The sequence below is a fragment of the Alligator sinensis genome, unplaced genomic scaffold (assembly GCF_000455745.1).
Source record: "Alligator sinensis unplaced genomic scaffold, ASM45574v1 scaffold1443_1, whole genome shotgun sequence".
NCBI lineage: Eukaryota > Metazoa > Chordata > Crocodylia > Alligatoridae > Alligator > Alligator sinensis.
In genome coordinates, this window is record NW_005842876.1 from 317707 (window position 1) to 329774 (window position 12068).

The 12068-nt window shown below is 42.3% G+C and overlaps 1 protein-coding gene across 1 annotated transcript in view; it reads right to left on the bottom strand.

The window, feature by feature from the left end:
• Positions 1-12068, bottom strand: part of LOC102377378 (adhesion G protein-coupled receptor L3-like) — a 496226-nt gene that overhangs the window by 297796 nt on the left and 186362 nt on the right. The gene's annotated exons all lie outside the window — the stretch shown is intronic.

The window sequence follows — 12068 nt, forward strand, 5'->3', positions numbered from 1 at the left end:
ATCAAGGTAGGCACCTAGCCTTCCCAGGCACCTGTCTTCAAGTGATGGGAAGAAAGGTCTGACGTAAGAAGAAAAACAAAGTGGTCTGGGACCAATGTGAGCTGGCCAAGCTCTGTGACCGGTAAGGGTCTACTACCAACAATGTCTGTACCACATAGAAATTAATAAAGCAATATAACATAAATAGTCATGTCTGTTGTCTGCTTATGGGCCTAGCTTTGGCCTCGCAATGAGAATCCACTTTCTCCTCAGGTGCCTAAGGCTCTTCGGGTTTCCCCCCCCCAAGTCATGAACCTAACTCACAGACCAGGCCTGTATTTGGCTAACCCCTGTTGGTAGTTTGGGGACAAAGGTATTATGAACCCCCATGAAGCCGTTGCAGGTACCTGCCATCCAGTATCTGCAGGGTAGTCAGGTTCCTGCTGTGGAAGCCAGGATCAAGCTGGTCTCCAACAAGACATCCTTGGCTCCAGTGGAGGGAAACAGTGAGGCCCAGTTCCTATGCTAACACCTCCTCCTCTCTGAGGCTGTCACTGCCCTATAAGGGAAGGTCCGAGTTGGAGCTAGCCTGGACGCCTGAATGACCCCACATGCCCTGCAGCTGCCAACAGATGCTGAAGCCCTGTGGGGCTCATTGTTGCTTGCATCTGTATCCTCTGAGTTCTAGGCAGCACCGGGCATGCTTGCCATTTGTTCTCATCCCTGCTAAAGTGGAGCCCAACTTCCAGCTCTCAGCTTTACCCAGAGGGTGGGCATGCGGGGAATATGTTGTCTGCCACTTGCCGGCCCTCCCAGAGGCAGGTGTGCGAGGGGGACACTGTTTACCCATAGGTCCGCTACCTGCTGTCGGGATGGTGCAGGGTCCTACAGACTGTGGGGTGGGCACCCTGGCATTCACTGCCCCAGTAAGTGTAGGGCCAGGCTGGGTCCCTACTACAGAGACACTGAAACCAGACATAACTTTAGGGGAGAACAGATCCTGAGAACGTTCTGCAATAAACAGGAGTGTCCATCAATGACAGCAAGAGAAAAATGACAAAGGCAGGGAAAGAAAAGAGTATGCAGGAATCTATTAATTTTTAAAATACATCTCAGGATGCTTTTAATCTATGATTGCATGGTAGATTCATTTGTTATAGTTTAAAAAAATCCCTCCTTTCATGACTCCCAAATAAAAAAAAAAAATCCAAAAAGATCTCAACAACAGATGTTAGTTGAGTCACTTAATATGCTGTTGGAAGGCACTCAGATACTGTGCTGATGAGGGCAGTATAAGAACCTATATAGAACAGACTTGAATCTTTGGGTGGGAAAGAAAGGGGAGATGACAGCTGAACTAGTGACAACACCACATAAATTACATCACCCTCACTTGCTGTTGGAGAAGTTGACAAGCATGCTTTAACAGCAGAATAATTCATTCTTAAGTGTTCTTATGGAGCCTGATCCAAAGCTTGCTGAAGTCAGTGAGACTCCTTCAGTGCTGGATCATTCACCAGAAGAATAATGGCATTCACCATAAATTCCCTAAGCCTGATAGCATCAGGGTCCTTTTACCCAGACCACCATTTAGATTGCTCTCTCTCAAACTCACAAATAGCACCTGAATACTGTTCTAAAGGATATTTATATACTCGTTTCTACAGCATCTTCAGAATAAGGTCATGTGTGTGGCATAAGTCTGACTCCTGCCAAGGTCTCTTAAGTATCTTGAAAAGAACGCAGTTTATTGTACTGGTCTGACTGGGACTTCCTGCTGCACACCATTTCCGTTGCATTGCTCAGGCAAACAGAGATACCAGTGGGACTGAAGAATGATCATTATTGCAACTAAAATGATCTGTCTGCAGACATAAAAAAGTTTGGGGTTTTCTATGTTTAAACAGAGCTTCTTGGCACAATAAATAGCACAGAGCATTTAGTATACAGTAGCAAGAAGCCTAGCTTGTCGTAAGAACTTGGGATTTTACACAGCCACGCTCTTTTACCTTGAACTGCAATATATTCTTTGCCAAAGGTATTCACTTCCACCTAGAAAGTTAGCTCCTTGCTAAAAGCACCACTCATGTTTTATACAACGTGTACTTTAAAAATACATATGGCTAAATGCATCTTTATGTTTCTGTTACAAGATACAACAGACTAAATCAAGGAGCAAAGCAGCAAGATGCTTTGAGTCCTGAGGCAAAAAGTGCTGTTGTCATATGCTACAAAAAGGAACCATTGTTTCCAGTGAGATGATAGACTTCAGGCAGAAGGATTAACAGATGAGCTACTCACATCTGAGGAACAAAAGCAATAAATGTGGGGTCTCTTCACGTTGAAGTAACATGACCTTTTATTTTCTGCTGACCGGCGTCTGATGCTTATCACAACTTTCTTAGGAAACAATGAAAACTGCATCTTGATTTAGCAGTGTCTTGTAATGCCATTCACATATTCTGGCATATGATGTATTCTTTGTACTTCATTGGCAATCAAAGATAATGAACAAGTAACAGGTTTGTGTTCATTAAATTTATTTTTTTTTCCCCACATTTTAGTACCTTACTTATAGTGTCTAAAATAGTAAGTGATAATTCTTGCAGCAGAGGTAGCTAAAGCACAGTCTATTTCACTTGTACTTTTATATAGGTTAAAGATGGTTTCAAAGCAAACTTTCTTTTCCATAAGGATCCAAAGTCTTCTCCCATTCTAGGCCCCAAGTTACAGTCACAAACCTTTCACCCAAGACATTTTCAAGATCTTCCTAATCAGAAAAATATTAATCGATGCTCCTATAAGAATACTACTACTAATTCTCATCCTTATCTCACAGCTCCTAGAGCATCTGCTCCAACAACTGCTTTTCAGCTTGCCAGGATTTTGAGTCTTTAGAAAATTGTGCCATGCTGCCAGATGCATTTTTGAGACTAAATACTTTCAAACACAGGTGACATCTTATTTTTTCCTCACAGAGAAAAATGCCTTGGCCAAGCAATCAGAGTGCCAGGCTGAAGGGTTTCTGGCTGACGAGGTCTTCCATGTTGGCAAGAGGGATAGGACCAACTCTTGTCTTGCTCATCAAAGGCTACAAGCTGTAACTGCAAGGATCAGCATGAGATCCTAAGGATGACTGGAGCCTTTTCTCCACGTGTCTTCCATACAGCTTTGTACAGAATAATAGAAGACATAAAGAGACTGAAGCATGTGAAGCATACTTAGTTTCAACTGCAGGTAGTGTGTTATTGCATTCTATTAAAATAAATTCAAGCAGCAAGCGATGGCATCAGCGTCTTATCTACTGCTCTACAACTTTCCCCACCTCACATTATTACTGTTACTACTTCAGGAACCACAGACCCAGTACAAGTTGCCACTGATATTTTTGTCACCCTGTTGTTTTGACCTATTCTAAGTGGGATTCTAATATTATAAAAGACTAAACCTGTCTGTCTGTCTGTAACACTTTATCCGCACTTTGATTGGCTGATGGAAACAGCCAATCAGAGTGCTCCAAGCATGGGGGAGCGCCGCCATGATTCTTAAACCGTGCCGAGAACCGGATACAGCTCCCCCACCCCGCTCAATGCAAGAGGCAGAACAACAGCAGCATGGGGTGTTAGGTGGTGGCGCTCCGGATACAGCTCCCCCACCCCTTCCTAATCATTCTTGATGGGCAACTGGCTTCTTCAGATTATAATGCCATTGGTACACTCCTACTGCTACTACCATCTTTTTAAAGAAAATGCAAGTGCTGGCGCAACCTGAGGAAGAAATTGTAGGTTATTGCAAGGTTTAAATCTAATCTAGGACAAATTATATGCACAGAGTTACAGATACGGGTGTCAGTCCACTGTATTTGAGTTCCTGGGCCAGGGCAGTAAAGAGCTAAAAGAGCTAGAGGAGAAAGGGAAGCCACAAAGCCACTACTTGGAACTCTGAGAGTTACAAATGTCTATTACAAATGCCAGAATATTTAGAGACTGGAGTGAGTGTGAGGCGGGGAGCACTGGATTTCTTCCTGACCCCAATGCAAATTACCTCAGACTGTTTCCATTAGGGCTGTGCGAGGCTTCAGACTATGCTTTGGATCCAGAGAAGCTTCAGACACTTCAACATCTGAAGCAGCATGTCCAGATCGAAGCGCAGCTTTTTTAGGCTTTCCAAAGCAGTTCGGAGCTTCCGAACCGCTTCGGAGCCACCTTGGTGATCCAGCTATAGGGTATAATGGGGAATCAATGAAATATTTATAACTTCATTCTTTTTTGTCTGATTTGGATGAATCATGCAGGGGAGGTAGCCTCTGCAGAGACCATGAAGCCTGCCAAGTTTCAAGAAGATCGGTGCAGGGGTTCAGGGGAAACTGCACCCCAAATTCTTGAAAGCAACACTCATGTCATGTGTATGTGTGTTACACCACAGAGGGGTCAAAACTGCAGGGGTAGTAGCCCTTGCTGAGGCCACAAAGCCTGCCAAGTTTCAAGCTGATAGGTGCAGGGGTTTGGGGGGGAACTGCACTTCAAGCTGCTGACAGGAAGCACTCATGACATAGATGACCCTGTGTGTGTTAAGGCTCAGCGGGCTGAAAACTGAAGGGGTGGTGGCCCCTGCTGAGGTCACAAAACCTGCCAGCTGTCAAGGAGATTGGTGTAGGGGGGGTTTGGGGCCCTGCACCCCTAGCTGCTGACAGGCAAAACTTGTGACATAGGTGCTTGTGCAACTGCCTGTCTCTGTCTTGGGGCAATTGATCGTCTGTATTGATTATTTCCTCTCCTTAGTCTGTTGTTTTGTAGGTGTTAATCATTGTTCGTTAAGTTTTTATGTAGTAGCTAGATACTGTGTATTGAGCTGGTCCCCGAGTGAATCATGATTAATTGGTAACTGGTAACACAGTAGCTTAGCAGCCAGGCCTGCAGTAGTTCCCGCAGCCTACCTCATGCCCCAAGACAGACACAGTTGCACAAGCACCTATGTAATGAGTTTTGCTTGTCAGCAGCTAGAGATGCAGGGCCCCAGAACCCAGAAGCCCCTGCACCAATCTCCTTCATAGCTGGTAGGCTTCATGGCTGCAGCAGGGGCTAACATTCCCACCGCTTTTACCCTCCTATGCCATGCCTTAACACACACAGTGTCACCCATGTCAAGAGTTTTGCTTGTCCGCAGCTTGAGGTGCAGTTTTCCCCAAACCCCTGCACTTATCTCCTTGAAACTTGGCAGGCTATGTGGCCTCACCAGGTGCTACCACCCCTGCAGTTTTCACCCCCTGTGGTGTAACACATACATGTGACATGAGTTTTGCTTTCAAGAATTTGGGGTGCAGTTTCCCCCGAACCCCTGCACTGATATTCTTGAAACTTGGCAGGCTTCATGCTCTCTTCAGAGGCTGCCAACTCTGCACAATTCATCCAAATCAGACAAAAAACAACAAAGTTATAGATATTTCATTGATTCCCCATTATACCCTATGGCTGGATCTCCAAGGCGGCTCCGAAAGTTTGGAGCCACTTCGGCCAGATAGAAGTGGGAACCCAGTCTGGAGCTCTGGATTGGATCCCTAGCATCTGATGCAGCCGGATCTGGAACCGGATCGAATAGCTGCCTACTTGTACAGGCCTAGTTTCCATCCCCGTTCCAGTTCAAGGCATTCTGCTTTCATCTCCCCAGGTAATTGAACTTACCCATGCCCCCATAACAATAATTGCAAACATAGCCCTACCTCTCTGAAGGGCTTCACTGCTGCCATCAAACATGGAGGTCCCTACTGTAGCTGCTCTAGTTCCAAACTGTTTTCCCTTGCCCCTCTGGGCTAGGGACAGAAATTACACATAAACCAGTATAAGTAATTGAAAACTGGTTCAAACCTGTAACACAGCAGGGAGCCACGCTCTAGTGCCTCCCAGCTTCTGCCCTGGACTACTACAGGCATGTGGCTGCATTTCCAGAATCAAAAGTCATTGTCTGTTTGCTTGCTTATCAGTTCCATCTACACAGTTAGACTAACCTGCAAAGACTGAATCAATTCAGCCTTGGGCTTTTTGACAGCCTGTACTTAGCCCTGAGGTGCAGACAGGGAGCTCAGCTGCCAAAGAATGGGCATTGATTTTCAGAAAGAAGAGGAACAATCAAGGCTTCTCTGTTTTTCACACAGAGAAGGAAGCCATGGAGCCTCACAGCCTGTGCAGACCAAGTGAGTCAGGTCAGGTCTACTCCCTCCTCCACTTTGAGAATAACGGAGCAGCAAGGCCTATTTTGTTCTCACCTAGACTGTCAGTTAGGACACCACAGTAGTTTGCAGTCTATGCGGGACCACCTCCTGGGGACAGACATCATGCTTCCCAAACTTCAGGAAGCAGGAGTATCTAGAGTTCCAGCTAAAGAGCCACAACATGTAATTTGGCTCTAACAAGCCAAGCCCTGTGTGTGTCTCACAAATGGGGTGTTTTACATACATGGAGCAGTGGGTTATACACAGAGGGCAGGAAGAGACAATCAAACCCAATAGGTATGTAAACCACACAGTGTCCTTCATTTGAGAGGTTGGTTTCTCCTCCTGAAAGAAGTTCCAAGAGAGGCAGGGCTCATCTGGAAGACTAAAGACTGTCTGGGTTACTACAAGCAATTATTCAGAGACTCCTTCAATTACCTGCAAGAGAACTGTCCACTCACTCCACTGGCTGCCAGAACTATAAGCTTTCCCCAAATCAAAATTGATCAGTGCTATGACCTAGAAACACAATATTGGCCACTACAAACTAGGCCAGACAGTTTGTCCTTTTGGAGGTGTTCACCTTCCTCCCTAACATTTCTTGCCAAGATTGGCTCTTTAAATTTCAGAAAGAAAAACAGCTGCATTTCTGAAAGGGCCATTTTGTACCCAGGGACTGCTCTTTGGTACATCTCTCTCTCTCTCTCTCTCTCTCTTTTCCAGCGGGCACATGCGTACTGTGTTTTCTCCTTCCAGAAAGGCCTGGCAAACACAGGACAGAGAGGAAATCTGGGGTCAGAGAAGAGGGGATAGTGCTCAGCGAAGCACTGTTTCTGTAAATGGATAAAACCAGAAATCTGTCCCCCAAACAGATAATGGGGGAGATTTCTCCCAGGATGGCTCTTCTACATACCGTGGGATGATGTGCACACTGGAAATAAAAACAGTATCTTGAAATCTTGAAAAAAAAATTAAAACCTCTGTAGCAGAGTCATGCATATGGACTGAGTGGGGAATGGACTAAAATGGAACGAACAAGGACGAGATCCACTTCATGAGCACAAAGCACCATGGATCTGGTTAAATATTCAGAAGTTTCCAATTTCTTATTTATAGGCACTAGGCAAAACTTTGATGCTATAAATTAGGTCTTCATAAATAGAAGTAAAATTATAGTAACCTGCTGGTAACATCACAGAACAGCTTGACTCATAACATTTCAAATGAACCAATTAAATGTCAGGTACTCAGAACATAATAAAGTCATTTTTCTGTTAAAGATCAATTTTGCTGCTCTCAATCTCAGGTGTAATACGAAACCCTCTAACATATTTCTATGTCTGCTGATTCTAAGGAATAATTTGTGGTATGTGTTTTGCAGTTATTAATGTAAGGAAATACCAGTGACATAATTTGACAATTATAGGTGATAACCTCACCAATGGAAGAAAAACGCTAGCAGTGATTGTCTTTTTCTTTTTTATATATTAATCCTCCCCACATTTTGTTAAGTAATTCATGGTTACTTAGTTTTACAATTCCTGAAATACTTGGTAGATAGAATCAAATGTTAATATTCATTTTTTAAATGTTTCTGAGACCAATAGAGGGATAGCATCATTGATTAATAACCAAATTTCCATCATGTTATCTTTGAAAGATATTTAAGATAGGTTCCCAATGACATGTACTTTTAAAACATTAGCATGTCTGGATTTGATTGCTTTTCTCTCTCCATTTCACCTGTATAAATAGTATCTCTGTAACTTTCAAAAGTGATCTTGATTAGCAAACTGATCAGTAGGGTAGGAAATACCTATTTAAAAATACTAACCCACCAGACACAAAATAAACCAGGGTGTTTAACTGGAGTTGTGATCAAAGTTTGCCCTGAAAGATAGAATCCCAATAACATCTTCAAACTGGAGTTTTATCATTAATCTCAACTAAATCAGAATTTGGCTCTTCCTGAGTTTTTAAAGAATCAATCTGACTTTACCAGTGAGGTAGAAAAAATGTGTTATCTGAATCCAGTTTTCCTTGCAAAAAAATTATTCTAATTACAAAAGGCATATAAAGAAATTGGCACAGATCTCATTATTATGATGTAAGGTTCACTCTTGCAGGATTGTCTTTGAAAATAGCTCAAAATATATAGATTAGTAACCATACGTTGCATAGTTTAACCATACAGTGGTAAACTCTTCACAACAGCTGATGAAATAAACCTTCTGCCTATGAAAACTTATGCTATATCTCTCTGATTTTGTTGGTCTATAAGGTATAAATCTACCCTGCTCTTTGCCAAACTCATTATTGCCATAGAAGAATTACAACATACTGTGGCTAGCCACTAACAAAATAGTATTTCATATTTTAATAGTTCAGTTGATCTGCAATGCAATACAAAAGCCAAGGCAGTCCGTTATATTCCATACATATTCCATACACAGAAACCAACGTACCAAACAGGAATACCTCTGAAAATTACATTTTAATCTGTGTTATACCAATTTCTTCAGCTGGTACATAGTCAAATCTCCCATTCATTTTGATGGGAGATTTCCAAGTGTAAGGAATGTAGAATTTCAACAATGGTATATAAATTTACACTTGGGAATCTGACATTCTTGAGTTACTCACACTATTAGACCACCCTCAAGACTTTCTCTTAAATCATAAAAAACACAAAGCATCTGACAAAAGATTCTACTAAAGTTGCCACACAAATCCCATGTACAAGTAGCTAGCTATGATCTTGAACTGTTTTGGCAATAATCAGTACATTCTAAAAATGTTTCAGTTGTTGCATGGTATCCAACTACTAAATGAAAATGTATTCTGATCAAAGGCTGCATTTAATAATGTTGTTAAACCTAAGATTTTTTTTTTTTTTTTATCATCTACTACAAGATACAGATTATTATATTAAATGTTATTTCTCTTGAAAATTCTCTGCCCCCAGTAAGTCATCTTTTCTGTCTTCACTTAGGCAAGTTTAAATGCAGCTTCCTAGGATGTCACTAAAGTGCAAGCAAATTATTTACATTTCTGCCATATGTCTACCGATATCCTGCAGCTGTCTATATAATTTACAATTAGATGCTAAACTTCTGCTTGCGTAATCATTTGCATACTTCACTAATTGCATGTTTTTAACACTTAAGTAGATTAAATAATTCTTGAAATTAGACCTTGGATTTTCTTCCCCCCTACTTAATCAGTCCTGTGCACGTATCTCTTATTTTAAGCTTTCCCAAAGAAAAATGTAAAAAATGGACCTTACTGCAAGTGACCACTTACTTGACTGAGTTTAAACTGGTCTCTCCTATCTTGAATCAGATTGTAGTTTGTTCCAGGCCAGAGATGCACACCAGGAAGTTGGGGTTTTTGTTTGTTTGTTTGTTTGACCTATTGCCCTACATAGAGAATGGTACATGCAGTAGCAGGCATTGCTTTTGTCCTTCTAGATTCAGCTAGAATCCTTGTGGTGATTCTGTCCTTCAAGTGCTCCAAAAGGGAATGCCAGGAAGAACATGTCACCCCGCACACTATCTGCACTGACCAAGTACAAAGGGGAGCATATGGTGCAATAACTACTCTCACCACTGTCCACTGCAAGCTCTAGAGAAAGTCATGGAGCACATGCTTAACTTTAAGCATAAAATGTTAATAAGGATGTGTGCAGCCCTACTTACTTCAATATAATTACTCATATACTGATACTATAGATAAGAAAGTGCTTTGCTTTATCAAGGTCTGTGTTTCACTGTAGCTCCACAACACCCCAAATGCAAGCCTTCTGCCTTCATGACAAATCTGGCCCTTGATTGTTTCATATAGATAAGACCTCTAACAGACATAAGACAAAGGGGGCCAAAATACTTTGCAGCTCAAAGTTGCAATGAAACAGAACCAAAGTGTAGACTCTGGGGCTATTTCTCCACTAATATATTCAAGAACATATCACAAATGTCTTACTTATTTAAATAAAGTGACTTTTCACAGGCCAGAAGCAGAATTTCCATGTTTAGGCAAGACAATGTTTTACTGTCAAATAAGTTAAGTTTTCTGCAGATTACAAACAAACAATGCTCTGAAAGTAATTTGCATAGCCAGCAGGCATCCTGTTTTCACACAGTGACTGAATTGGAAGCAACACACAAACAGATAATAATACAAGGTAGCATCACTATTGTGACAAAGAACTGTAGAAAGATTTTCAGATATACCAGCAACCAGCTTGCAAATGGAATGACAGCACAGCTATCAGTATTTACTGGGAATATACAACAAATACATAATAGAAACCTGTTGTCATTAGCCAGCAATCAGAGGTGCAGCTTCTCTATTGCCATAGTCTGGTGGATTTCTGTAAGCTTTTAAGTGCAGCAGTCTTCAGTAAATATTGAAGAGACGCTATACGTAGTGAACAGTTTCCTATACTACGTAGTGCAGTAATGGGACTTTATTCCTAAATTAAAACTGTGGATTCCTAGGAGCTCAATGGGTTATCTGGTAAATATAAGAAACTGCCAGTAGCAAAAGTGCATGGGTAGGGGCAGATAGGGAATTTGATCTGCTGGTGTTGCATTTTATGTAGAAGATAATTTTTTTCTTTGAAATGTTATTCCTGACACTGATCCATTTGCATTCACAGGCTGATTTCCCACTCTACACTTGACTGTCAGACAAAGCAGGAAAGCAGAATCTAATTTTGGGGAGTCTTTTCTGTCTCTCTCCAGTTGAGTTCTTCTAAAGACATGAAGGAAAAAACAGACTAGTGCTAGAGGGGACATTTTTTTGTAATCTTTGCTAGCAACCTAGGCTAAACACCGTATTCCTTTCAGGAGCCCAGGAAAAGAGATTTTGAGAGCCAACAAAATAATATGCAGGCCCAAGTCCTATTCTGTCTCAAAGGCCCCTGGCACAGCTTCATTTAAAGGCACTGTGGGATCCAACACCCAATCCCAACAATCATGCATCCTACTAATCTACATGTGCATTGCAGGAGGCATAATTTTGGATCCTAGTAATCATACAGCCTTTCTACTTGCTAGTGAAGGGGGAACCCAGGATCACAACCATGATCCAGTTAAAAGGTCAGTGCCCACAGATCCAGGGCCAAACCAAGAACCTGATTATCAATTTCAGCCCCAGCACCACATCAGTGCATGGTTTGAAACCTCAGCTTTGTCCATGGGACTGCACTGATTGCTGGCCCAGCCTAGGGACCACACCAGGCCTGATTTGAGATTTTGTTGTGGTCTTGTGACCAAGGCTAAAAATCAGCTGTTTGCTGGCTCTGCCACATGTTCAAAATTAAGACACCATACAAACCAGCCATAAAAGTGTTCAACATTATGTTATTATATGTAGACCAGGGGTCAGCAAAGTTTCTGGGCAGAGTGCCAAAAACACCTAAAACCTCAACCTGTAAGATGATGGCATGCCAGAAGCAGATGGCAGAGGAGCCATGAAGGGCCTGATCCTTGTTGTGGCAATGCAGCCCTGGCCTCTTCCTTGCCTTCCACCCCAAGGTGCACATGCCAAACAAAATGCCTTCATGTGTAATGCTATGGCACCCATGCCATGGGTTACCTAACCCCTGATGTAGAACATTTGTTTGGCTGGTATGCCATTTTATGGCACCTTAGATTGGGTACCTGTGTAGCAACCCTGCCATTTAGGGTACAATTAATGTGTTAATCATGGCATAAATGTAATACGAAGAGGGGGTACTTTTAACTATCTAGTGGCTAAATGTGATTCCATACCTCTCTCACAGGATAGTGACCTACTCACTAGGCCACAGAGCCGCAATCCATGTAGCTTATTCTCCCTCTGGCCCTTGGAAGCTTTCAGGCCTGGGTGTCCATTG